This window comes from Phoenix dactylifera, unplaced genomic scaffold (genome assembly GCF_009389715.1).
Source record: "Phoenix dactylifera cultivar Barhee BC4 unplaced genomic scaffold, palm_55x_up_171113_PBpolish2nd_filt_p 001418F, whole genome shotgun sequence".
Lineage (NCBI taxonomy): Eukaryota > Viridiplantae > Streptophyta > Magnoliopsida > Arecales > Arecaceae > Phoenix > Phoenix dactylifera.
In genome coordinates this window covers 26450-40202 of record NW_024068740.1, presented here as the reverse complement: position 1 = coordinate 40202, position 13753 = coordinate 26450, and positions in this window count along the sequence as shown.

The window sequence follows — 13753 nt, the reverse complement described above, 5'->3', positions numbered from 1 at the left end:
CAACGGGCCGTGCCGGGCCGGCCCGGCCCAGGCCCCCCGGGCCCAAAAACTAAACTGGCCGTGCCTGGCACGGCCCGTCCAGCACGGAAGGCCAGCCCGGCCCGGCCCCAGGCCCCTCTATTGGTGGGCCGGGCCGGGCACGGCACGCCACGGGCCGTGCCAGGCACGGCCCGTAACGGGCGCAAACGGGCCGTGCCAGGAACGGCCCGCAACGTCTCCAAACGGGTCGTGCCTGGCACGGCCCGTAACGGCTCCAGACGGGCCGTGCCAGGCACGGCCCGTCTGGAGAGGGGGGAGGAAAATAGCCGTTTCCAACGGCTATTTTCGTGAAAATGACCCTTTTACCCCTCCCAACAGTCTAATAACGGCTGAATTGAGGGGTATTTTGGGAAAAAAAAATTTTGAGCTTCTATAAATAGCCCATTCCTCCCTCATTCTCACCACACCAAACCTCTCATTCTCTCCTTCTCTACTGCTATTATTTCTCTCTTCTAAAGTGCTCTTCTAGCAATTTAATTTTTAGTTTGTTCAAGTGCTACACAAGAGGAGGTTCCTGTTGAGAAGAGAAGGTCGCTTCTGTTGAGAGCACAAGAGGAAGCTCGGAATCTCGGCTCTGCCTCTGCCCTCCGACCCTCTACTCAATTCCTCCTTGCGGTTAGTTTTTATTTTTTGAATTAATCATAGATATGTCATCTTTTGAGGAAAGTCAGTTTGGCATTCCTGTTTCTGAGGGAGAAGAAACTAATCCCCAACCCCCTGTTCCTAGTTCCTCTAGAACTGGTGAACCGAGTGAAGGTCAAACCTCTTCGTAAGAGGACTAGTACTGTATGGAATGAATTTGATAGAGTTATGGTTGAGGGAGTCTGGAAAGCTAAATGTAAAAAATGTGCCAAACTTTATAGTTGTAGTAGTAGTGGGGGAACAGGGCATTTAAAAAGACATCAAGAGAGTCATAGGATGCATGATTCTCATGCTCAAACTCAAAGTATCCTTAATATACAAGGGGGATTACTTGTAGGTAATTTTGCATATAATCATGAAAATCAAAGAAAAGCACTTGTAAAATGGATAGTTAAGGATGAATTACCTTTTAGTTTATGTGAATCTTTTAATTTTGAAGAATATGTTCAATTAAACCTACAACCTGCTTATAAAAGAACTAGTAGGCGTACATTTAGAAGAGTAGCTATGACCAATTTTTTAGCAATGAAACAAAATTTAATTGAAACACTTTCTACTTTAAATGTAAAAATTTCATTAACTTCTGATATTTGGTCAGCATCTGTAGGTAGTAATTGTTTTATTGCCATTACTGCTCATTATATTGATAATGATTGGCAATTAAATAAACGTATTCTTGCTTTTCGTGCTTTTGATTTTCCACATTCTGGGCAACAAATTTCGAATATAATTTATCAAACTGCATGTTCATATAATATTAATGATAAAATTATGTCTATTACTTTTGATAATGCATCTAATAATAATTTTGCTGTTGTATTATTAAAAGACTCATTGCATCCCATATTAGATGGAAATTTACTGCATATTAGATGTGCATGTCATATCTTAAATCTTTCTGTTCAAGCTGACATGGGCATGATTCAAGATGTGATTTCAAAAATTAGAAATGCAGTTTCTTTTATTCATGCTTCTAGATCAAGACTTCAAGAATTTAAGGAATTATGCATAAATCATGGTAAACGTTTTAAAAAATTTAAACTTGATGTAATTACTCGTTGGAACTCCACATATAGCATGATACATGATGCATACCCATATAAAAATTTATTAAGTGCATATATTAATGATCGTGGATTAGGATTTACATTGACTGAAACTGATTGGAATAAAGGAAAAATTTTGGAAGATTTTTTGCTTAGTTTTTATAATGCTACCAATGTTCTTTCTGGTATTTATTACCCTACTTCATGTTCATTTTTACAACAAGCATATATAATTAGTCAAAAATTTGCAGAACATAGATATGATGATGTTTTAATGCCTATTATTGACCTAATGGAATCTAAATGGAATGAGTATTGGGACAGGATATGTCCTATGCATAACTTAGCTGCTGTATTTGATTCTAGAGTTAAATTAAATGGCGTGCTAATTTTACTTGATGCATACTCTGAAAATATGAATCAAGATGCTGAATCTGCTAAAGATGAGATAAAAAAACTTCTTTATGATATTTATGCTATATATGATGAAAAAATTCGTGGATCTAGAACACAAATACAAACCTCTATTTCTCCTTCTAGTAGTTCTCGTTCGTCATCTATTTTTTCATTCATTGCACAAAGAAGACACACACATGCTTCAAGTTCCTCTTCATCTTCTTCATCTTTAAGTAGTGAACTAGAATTTTATTTACGAAATGATCTTCATTCTGCATATGATGAAAATCAAATAGAGAATCTAGATGTATTATCTTGGTGGAAGAATGTTAGAAATCAATATCCTGTTATGTCTGCAATTGCACGCGATATTTTAGCTGTGCCGATGTCCACGGTAGCATCGGAATCCGCTTTTAGTGCAGGTCGGCGTGTTCTTGACGAAAAGAGAAGTAGGATGACGGGCGAAACGGTGGAGATGCTTCTCTGCTTCAAGGATTGGCTGGATGCTGAGGCAAGACTTCAAGATAAAGGTGGACATAATACAACATCCTCTGATGATGATGATACAAACACTACTGAAGACTGAAGACTGAAGACTGAAGAGTGAATACTGATTCACTGAATCACTGATGATTAGTAAGATTTCTTAATTTTTTATAATTGTACATTTTTATTGTATTCTGGAGGTCAGACCAAGGTCCAAACTTCGGCCCTTTCTTAGTTTCTTATTGTATTCTAGAGGTCAGACCAAGGTCCAAACCTCCCTTCATGTACCATTTTGATTTAAATTAATAAACTGGTAGGGGTCTATGCCAAACCCCCCACCATTAAGGTGGCTTTATATTCATAAATCATAAATTCTTAGTGTTCAATATTTATTAATTTATTAAAAAAATTTATGAAGCATTAATTTTTATCGGGCCGAGCCGGGCCCAGGCCCGGACCGTGCCAGGCCCGCGTGCCAGCCCGGCCCAGGCCCTTATGGGCCGTGCCGTGCTGGCCCGCGGGCCGTGCCGTGCTTGGCCCGCGGGCCTAGACCGGGCCGTGCCGGCCCAGGCCCGAAGCGGGCCGTGCCAGGCACGGCCCGCTGGCCAGGACCCTCTAGCCCAGCACGGCCCTCTCAAAGGGGCCGTGCCAGGCACGGCCCGGCACTGTAGCTGGCGGGCCGTGCCTGGCACGGCCCGCTTCGTGCCGTGCTGTGCCGGGCCGTGGGCGGCCCGGCCCGGTGCCCATCTCTACTGGCAACGTAGTTTATTCGAGTGTTGCCATTAAAACACGATTTAAAGGTCTGAGCAACGCTGATCGATCGGCATGGAAAGAAGAGGCGCCAATTTGCGCACACAAGAAAGATGGGAGGTCATTAAATTTGATCCGGTTGAGAATCCTTCGATGCTTAAGATAGTAAAAAAATTTTGGAGAATAGCAAAGAAGAATAAGACTTAAAATAAAAAAAGTAGAGATTATTATATTGTGTGTTGTATAGTCTCCGTATCTAGTACATCAAGCCTCTTTTTATAGACGAAGGGTTTTGGTTCCGCCGGTGTTGAACTCTTGAGTCATAATTCAAATGAAAAACAAACGGTTGCTCTTCTAGCTTAAAAAAACTGATCTAACTAAAGAAAGTTTTATTTTTTCCCTCGGCGCCACATATCAGCTCGTAATTGATAGATCGGATTCAGGCTACATCACTATGCAACTGACATAAAGTTCCCCCTTTAAAAAAAATCCAAGTTGTTTTATATTTTTGTTTAATGACAAACTAGAATGTCTAAGGATTTCCAAAATTCAATAGAGGAACCTGTAATCTATCAAATTTTGGCATTGGTAAATTTGAGCTAAACCTAAAGGACAAGAAAATGTTAAAGAAGTTGTGTTTTGGGTCTTCTACTTCACATAGAGAAGTAAGTTCACCATGCCATCCCAACTCATCCATGTTTGTGGCTCTAAAGCATACCAAGCTCATTCATTCGACGATAGTTTCAAAAATTATCTAGAGCTTATTTAATTCTTCGACTTCACCCAAATGCTTACAATTATCGAATTGCATTTTATCCCATCTCTTGGAATCAATTTGCATATAGTCCGGCATGGTCTGTTTGGTAATTAGCCCAATTCAGTCTTTGTATCAATTTTATGCAAAATATCATGCAATGCAACAAATGCGGAGTTTGCCATGGAATTAAGATCGTCCATGCAAAATGATTGTCCTCTTGGAGTTGAAACGACCCATTCAAATATCTTTTTCAGTGATTTAGATCCAACAAGTACCAATAGATTTCCTTCTTTTAAATGCTTAATTTTGCATAACAATTTACACCTTATCACCGCTTTAATCATTACAATGTCTTAACATCCACATAATAGCTTTGGGACTTATTATTGTCTAAATGTTATAGTTGCATCATACAATAATTACAATGATATTAAATTACTAAAAAAAGCACAATGTTCAAAAATTATTTTTTTAAGTTTGTATCTCTAAAACATATCAATGTTCCAACTGCTCAAGACAACAAATTTTCATAGTGTGGTTATTTCATTGTTATATATGATCTTGTTCTTGATAAACACACTCTACTTTCGCTGGTATTTTTCTTCTTTTTCCACTGGATTGCGCAAGAATTATGGATCTTAGATTCGTTAAAGCGGACGATTTTTAAAGAATGCTTCAAGGACCAAAGGTGAAGGCTCAAAGTTATTTGCATTGTAAAGATAAAGATGTTACAAGATTGCCAACTTTCATAAAATTTTTCTCTTCTGCTTATCCTAATTTATTCAGAACCCTTGACACAAGCACATGTTCTATCTGAGTGGGTGTCAAGAGGTGTTTTAACATCCAAAACCAAAATAGAAAAGTCTTAGTTAAAACTAAGATTTTGTTGTACTATGAAAAAACCTTCCATATCTAAGATACCTAGAATCTCTTAATTAATGAGCCATTATAGTTTTTAAAATACAATTAGAAGCAATGCAAAAGTCTAAAGGGCCTATTTAGATGATTAGGCTGAAAATCCTATTGCAATCATGAATTGAGTCAGTACAATCAGTAAAATTATAAGATTCCATACCGGACTAAGTCTATATTCATAAGTACCTAAAAATAGCATTGGAGTGGATCGGCCAGAATCCCAAAGGAAGAAAAAAAAAAGTATGCTCTTAATTAATAAGCCATTATAGTTTTGAAAATCCAGCTAAAGCAATGCAAAAGTCTATATCTTTTCCTCTTTCTCGCTAAAGTTCAACTTTACTGTGCCATGCGTTCAAACAAATGGTTTGAGCTGCGTGTGTTATGCCTCAAGTAGGGGCAAAAAGAAAGCATGGCATGTGAAGTTTCCCATATTATAACCATAAACCAAGCTTCGTAGAACGTGATTGGATTAAAAGAATACGTGTTTCCGTGCGGAGGAGAGGATTTAGGTGTACCTTCCGAGAAAATAAAGGGTTCATAAAGCAGTGTTGAGGAAGTGTATGTGGACATAAGAGAATTAATATAAGGTGGGGGAATTAATGAGTGATGACATAAAGTGAGCTTCATGGACAGTTGAACTATATTAGAATTTTTTTTCGACGAGGTTTGACCTCCGAAAGCGTTCACAGGGACCATGGCAAGGGAGAAGGGGTGGGGTGCATCTCTTTGAATGGAGTTATGGCTCTTATCGGGGAAAAAATAAAAGAGTTATGGCACTTGAAACAACTCATCTTTTATTTGTAGCTGGATCAAGACCACAGAACTTGGACCATGCGTCATGCAACCTGACCGATGCCAGACTGGGACTTGGATGGAAATGGGGACCAAGCAAAATTCCCAAAATTTCTCAGATGGCTGATGAGTTTCATGAATACCGCATAATGAACCAAGGTTCATGAGCAATAAATGCTCCCAATTACATCATTGTGTTACAATAGCAACAAATAGTCATTTTAACTATATATAATGTAACAATTTAAGATCTCATTCAAAAAAAATAGCCGAAAGATATTACTTAAGTTTTTTGATTACTAATATCTTATTGGTGTATAATGGATGCATGACTAAATAATAATAGCTCTCAAATACTCTTTTTGTATAAGCTCTGACGTCTTTGTCGAGTTAAGAATCCAAATTTAATCAAATCCAATTATAAATATTATAACCGGCTCAATTATGAAAGAACCCATGTTGCAATATATTTACACCAAATCCATACCAAGAATTATGATACGAAGACTGGTCACTAATAGACCTTGAAAGGTCATCCATCCGGTATAGACCAGGTAATAGTAAATTTTCAGAAGAAACATCTTTTGCAGGCCGAATAAGAAGTTCCGGAAAGATGTCAAACTTCGATCAAACACCAAGGTATAGATCAAGAACATAATCAGTAGGCTAAATTACTCCGCCAATAGGCCAAAATACATGGCTAGTAGGCTAAGTTACAGTCGATCAGTGGGCTGAAGTACTTAGACAATAGGATAAATTACACAATTAGTAGGCCGATTACTACTAGAATGATGCCAACCTTAAACCAAGTAATAAAAAAAGTAGGCTGTAATACCAATAGTGCAGGCCGGTATGCTAAGGATGTAGGCCAATATGCCTACCTGATACACCAAAAGTGCAAGTTGATATACTAAGGGTGCAGACTTGTACACCAAGGGTACAGGCTTGTACGCTAAGGATGTTGGTCAACACACTAAGAGTGCAGGCCGATATACCAAAGGTGCAAGCCGATACACCAAAGGTGCAAACCGATATACCAAAGGTACAAGCCGACACGTCAAGAGTGTAGGCCGATACGTCAAGAGTACAAGCTGATACACCAAAAGTGTAGGCAAGTACACTAAGGGTGCAAGCTGAGACATCAAGGGTGCAAACCGAGTAACTAGGATGTATACCTAGAGAGGGAGAGTTATCAACTTAGGATAAGATCTTAATGGAGCATAGTCTTAGGATTATGGCTAGCCAACTGTTACTACTGCCCATGATGTGAAAGAAGCGATCATACCACCTACCATGAGTAGAAATAGTGATCTATGTGGCACACAATGGAAATGATGAGTATCCAAAATGAATAGTAGTATCCATCTCTCCACTACCCATGACGTCATAGGAGGGTAATACTATCCACCAAACATGGCAATAGCAGCTTATATGGCACATCATTGCAAAGATAAGTGTCTAAAATAAATAGTGGTTCCTACCTTTCCGCTACCCATGATGTAAAAAGAAATGAAGCACTACTTACTCTGGCAATAGTGGCCCATATGGTATACAATAGCGAGGATAAGTGTCCAAAGCTAAGTGTTAGCACCTATTCTACTAGTTGAGAGCACTTATAAATATCATACTGCAATCGTGAAAGAGACAAATCTCTAGATAATGAAATACATATTTTATCTTTAGTATTCCTTTCTTTATTATTTTATTCCACTTCAGGTTTATATAGTTTATGCAACAATTTGTTTTTTTTAAAAGTGCTTGAAGCTTCAAGACATCCGAACCTATTCTATTTTCTTCGAATTCCAGCAACAAGCCGGCAGGTGGCACACCGTGCAATCTTTTTGCTCGACCATCAACTTGCTACCTAGGGTTTAACTTGAAACTAAGGAAAACATAATATCCCTTAGTCCATATGAGCTATGGGCAGATCCACTATGATACCGTTTGCAACAAGCCAAGCTAGGACCTCATTGAAAAAGGCTAGGAAAGAAAGTGTTATTTGGATTTCTTGGTCCGACATATGTATCCAAGAATTATCTAGCTCATACTTGATGCAATACTAAACACATGCTCGCACGAGCCCTTGCATACTTTTTCTATTTAAGCCTTGGCATCCTCATCAAGTTAAGAGTCCAGATCCAATCAAATTCAATCATAAATATCAAGATCAGCTTGTGGTCAACCTAAAAGGGCGTGTGCTATAACATCCTCTATTTACTATGGCCTATGAGTCAGGTTCGCTCTGATATTGTTTGTAACTATTTAGGATCTCATCCAAAAAAAATAGCTGAAATGTATTATTTATGTTCCTTAGTTCTGTATAAGTACTCAATATTTTTCCAGCTTATGATGGATGTAAGACTAAATACACGCCAACATAGGCTTGCACATAAAATTGGGTGCAACACAAAGACTTCCTAGGAGGTCATCCATCTTAGTAGACTCATGCTAGTATGTTTAGCTACAAAGTCCTAATGGGATCATATGAATTAGTGCTAGTATGATTACCATACACAAAGATGGCATCATCTTTGTGTGTAAGGATTTATGCACGTATTCTAGTCATACATCAGCTATGCACTGAGTACATTTTGGATACTTATACAAAGCTAATAAAATTCAAACAATAGCTTAGCCTTTCTGGGTGGTATTAGAGCAAACCCAGTTCATGGCCCATGTGGACTAGACGACACTACAGAATGGGCTCTTTTGGAGCTGAGAACGGGCCGGTTGTGGTATTTATGATTAGATTGATTAGGCTGGTTTTAGCCAAAAAAAAGATTGATTAGGCTTGGACTCTTAGCCTGATGAGAATGATAGGTGTTAGAGCAGAAAAAGGGGTTGCATCCCGATGGAAGGTATTGTCCACTGAATGAAGCACGTGCGCCGCCTTTGAAGACAATATTCTCCTCACGGCTTTGCCCTTTAAAAGGCGCCTCTCGTGGGAAGGGGGTGTGCTCCTCTTTGATGCGGGATGAATGCGAGGGATTTAAACATAAGGATTATCAGTAAGTTATGTTGATTAACTAGCCTAATAGCAGCAGGAAATTCAGTTACATATGGGATAAGAAAACATTAACATGAACATAGTAATTTCAAGACTAGTTACCCGCATGTACTAATTCATTTAGGACTTAGAAGAATGGACCGTTGTGGTTGAGAAACCACTTGATTAGGACACTTCCTTCAATAAATCAGACCTAGAGTTGAGGTTTACCAAACATTGAACTTCTGGATTTTTTTTGGAGGAGGATCCTTGATCTCACTCTTGAAGGTTGATGATTGGATGACCAAGCTTCATCTTCCGTTGCAACAGGGCCCTTTTGCTATTGGTTTGGAAGGATAATTGACCCAATGACATGGAGTACTTTAAGGACCTGCAAAGAAACAGGGATTAGAACTTTGGCGTGAGAGGAGAATGGAAATCACAAAAGAAAAAGGAGGCGAGAGGAGGTAGGGCAATGGTGGATGTGGTTGTGGCTTTAGGGCCTCACGCCCAACTTGGAACAAGGGCCTCACGCCCAACCTTCTCTCAAGGTGACGAAGCAAGATTGCTAAGGAAGAAAGAAGCACTTTTTATTCATTCATCAATTGCCCTACCTCCTCTCGCCTCTTTTTTCTTTTGTGATTTCCATTCTCCTCTCACGCCAAAGTTCTAATCCCTGTTTCTTTGCAGGTCCTTAAAGTACTCCATGTCATTGGGTCAATTATCCTTCCAAACCAATAGCAAAAGGGCCCTGTTGCAACGAAAGATGAAGCTTGGTCATCCAATCATCAACCTTCAAGAGTGAGATCAAGGATCCTCCTCCAAAAAAAATTCAGAAGTTCAATGTTTGGTAAACCTCAACTCTAGGTCTGATTTATTGAAGGAAGTGTCCTAATCAAGTGGTTTCTCAACCACAACGGTCCATTCTTCTAAGTCCTAAATGAATTAGTACATGCGGGTAACTAGTCTTGAAATTACTATGTTCATGTTAATGTTTTCTTATCCCATATGTGACTGAATTTCCTGCTGCTATTAGGCTAGTTAATCAACATAACTTACTGATAATCCTTATGTTTAAATCCCTCGCATTCATCCCGCATCATTTTTGGTATCAGAGCAAGGTTAATTAGGACACGCACATTGATTATGCTGAAATTCTGCACTTGCTGAAATTTCTGCACTTTCCTGAAATCCATTGATGCCAAAATCCTAGTTTGCATGCCTTATTAAGTTTATGAATTAAATCTGAATATTTCAAATTTTAATTCTGAATTTTAGTTATTAAAGTTGAGATCTGATCTCCACAAATTTAGGATTTGAAGTTAACAATTTCAAAGTTAAATTTGAAATTCTAGGTTTGGGCTCCAAATCTGAAATTTCCAAATCTAAAATTTCCAAATCTGAAATTTCCAATATGACTTTTGCATTCGAATTTCAAAACTTGAAATTTTGAAATATTAGATCTGAAATCCAAATTTGAAATTCAAAATTCGAAATTAAAAATGGAAACTTAAATTGAAACCAAAAAAATTTGAGATTCAAAATTTAAATTTGAAATTTAAACTTGAAATTTGAAATTTGAAATTCAAAAGCTGAAAACTAAAATTCAAATCTGAAATTCAAAATTCAAAAGTTTAAATTCGAAATTTGAAATTTGAAATTTTAAATCTCAACTTGTGTGGACATTTAAAATAGTTGCATCCATCATAAATCATATTAAGGGCACTCTAATTGCAACATAAGGGAAGGATTTCATCACCTTTCCTTAGCCCAAAACAACCACCCTCATAAATCTAGAACCTACGCCTAATTTAAAACTCAACTAGCCAACTTAACTTAGAAACCACAACGAGTCTTTAGGCTAATTGAATTTGGCTAATTCCTTGCTGTCTAGAAAAGTTCCGATCAGGGTCGTGGCTACCATCTTATCTGCCCAGCCTCGTTAAGCGGTTGGTGTCAGCTAAGTATGGTTAATGGCGGTTACACGAACTCTTGGTCCAACTGGCCTGGGCAAGTGGTGAACCAATTTTGATTAGATAAGTCTTTGATTTAGATTTAGCAAACCCTAGCATAGGCTAGTCATTTTGTTTTGTCTTGAGCCTTGTATGACAACTAGATCAGGATCACCCTACAACCTATCACATACACAACCCATTGAAGCCATGGACCCCAATCTTGAGACCATCCTAAGGACTATGACTGAGCAGTTCAAACAATTGAACAATAGGTTTGATCAAGTTGAGGAGAGGCTAGGAACCCTAGAGGAAAATCAACAGACCCGCGTGGAACCTGAATTGATACCCCAACCCCATCGCCACCTATTCACTCCTGAACATAATCAGCGACGACCACAACAGGATCATGTAGACCAGGATGAACGAGCCCTTAGGAGTATCAGACTTGATGCACCCTCCTTCGAAGGAAGTCTAGACCCTAAGGTATACATTGATTGGGAAAATGACATGGATCAATATTTTGAGTGGTATGAAATGTCGGAAGAAAGAAAATTCAAATTTGCCAAGCTTAGGTTGACACGACATGCAAGGTTATACTGGGGAAATATTGAGAGGATCACTAGGCAAAGAGAAGAACTACCTATCAATACATGGAGACAGATGAAAATTAAGCTAAGAGAGAAATACGTCCCATTATCCTACGAACAGAGGTTACTAGATCAATGGCAAAGATTAAATCAAGGAGGGAAAACTGTATCTGAATACATTGCCAAATTTGATGAGTTCGCTATGAGGTGCAACATAGTCAAGTCAGAAGCCGTAACCCTATCTAGGTTTAGAGCTGGTCTTAAGGAGGACATTCAAAGGAAATTGTTCTTAAGGAAAATTCATGATTTAGACCAAGCCTACCAGATTGCCAGAGACTGCGAACGATTCCAGAGGGGACCCATTTTTCGACGACCTGAACCCAATAGGATTAGCAACCCTGGAAGCAGGCCAAACCCAAGTTCAAACCCATCACACAGACCCAATCCTATCACTCCACAGGCTCGTAGGGACGACAAAGGAAAAGCCCTAAGGTACTGGAGACACTACCTTCTGCCACTAGAGTTTGTCCTATACTCCGATCATGAGGCCCTTATTCCAAGTTGGGCGTGAGGCCCTAAAGCCACAACCACATCCACCATTGCCCTACCTCCTCTCGCCTCCTTTTTCTTTTGTGATTTCCATTCCCCTCTCACGCCAAAGTTCTAATCCCTGTTTCTTTGCAGGTCCTTAAAGTACTCCATGTCATTGGGTCAATTATCCTTCCAAACCAATAGCAAAAGGGCCCTGTTGCAACGGAAGATGAAGCTTGGTCATCCAATCATCAACCTTCAAGAGTGAGATCAAGGATCCTCCTCCAAAAAAAATCCAGAAGTTCAATGTTTGGTAAACCTCAACTCTAGGTCTGATTTATTGAAGGAAGTGTCCTAATCAAGTGGTTTCTCAACCACAACGGTCCATTCTTCTAAGTCCTAAATGAATTAGTACATGCGGGTAACTAGTCTTGAAATTACTATGCTCATGTTAATGTTTTCTTATCCCATATGTGACTGAATTTCCTGCTGCTATTAGGCTAGTTAATCAACATAACTTACTGATAATCCTTATGTTTAAATCCCTCGCATTCATCCCGCATCATTTTAATCCTTATGTTTAAATCCCTCGCATTCATCTCGCATCACTCTTTATAAGGCACAATCCTTTTCATTACTCAACCGACGTGGGACTAAGTTTGGGCCCCCCTTCTTCTCTCCAACACTAGCCCCCCTAGTGGGAAGGATTCGTGCTGACCCGAAGATTTTACGGGGTTATGGAGGGGTCCACGCTCACCACACCATCTGTTAGAGCAGAAAAAAAGAATGCGTCCCCACAGAAAGTATTGTCCGCTTTGGGGCAGGTAGAAGCCTCCCTCACAGTTTTGCCTTTCAAAAGGCACCTCCTGAGAGAAGGAGTTTTTGCCCCTCCATTTAAGGCACAATTCTTTCCGCTACTCAACCGATGTGGGACTAAGTCCCTAGCTCTCTCCATCCCCAACATTAGCCCCCTGAGTGGGAAGGATTCGTGCGGGGTCCATGGAGGATCCACGCTCCCCGCACCATCTGTTAGAGCAGAAAAAAGAGATGCATCCCCACAGGAGGTATTGTCCGCTTTGGGGCAGGTAGAAGCTTCACTCACAGTTTTGCTCTTCAAAAGCGCCTCCTGAGAGAAGGGATTTTTGCCTCTCCATTTAAGGCACAATTCTTTCCGCTACTCAACCGATGTGGGACTAAGTCCTTGGCCCCCTCCACCCCCAACAATAGGGCTTCAATCGGGAGAGTGCATGAGGATCTATGCATGCATATGTTTTGTTCCATATCGGCTGTGCAATTAGTAGATCTTGGTTATAGGCCAAGGAACCCGAAAAAATTCTTTCTTGCTGGCCATTTTTTGGTGAGACATTTTATAACAACAAAATAACTATATTAGAAGTATTTGTCAAATGAAATGTCACATGATAACAGAGATGGTAGTTATGTAGTGTTGTCATAAATGCTCAGCATACATATATAATTCACAAGCTTGTTAGATGCTATGCATATAAGATTTTGTTGTCTATTGGCATTATTCTCATCGGCTGTACAGTTCACTAATATACCATTCTTCTTCGGCTCAACTACTTCGGCAACATGTTATTGATTCTTAGAAGCTCTAGAAGAGTTTTAGCCCTTAGAAACTTGACAAATTGATATGGTAGCTTGTTAGGAACCTTGATGGCTTTGAGACATGACATAACCAATGAGGCATGCATAAACGTTGGTTTCAATTGTTCTCAACCTTGTGTAGTTTTCCTAACAATTTGGAGGATGGTCAGGGACTCTAAGAACTGTTAAATAAAAAACTTAACGGTTAAAAGCTTGTATGTAGATGAATTAGAGCTATTGACTCGAGGTAACTTGTCAACATG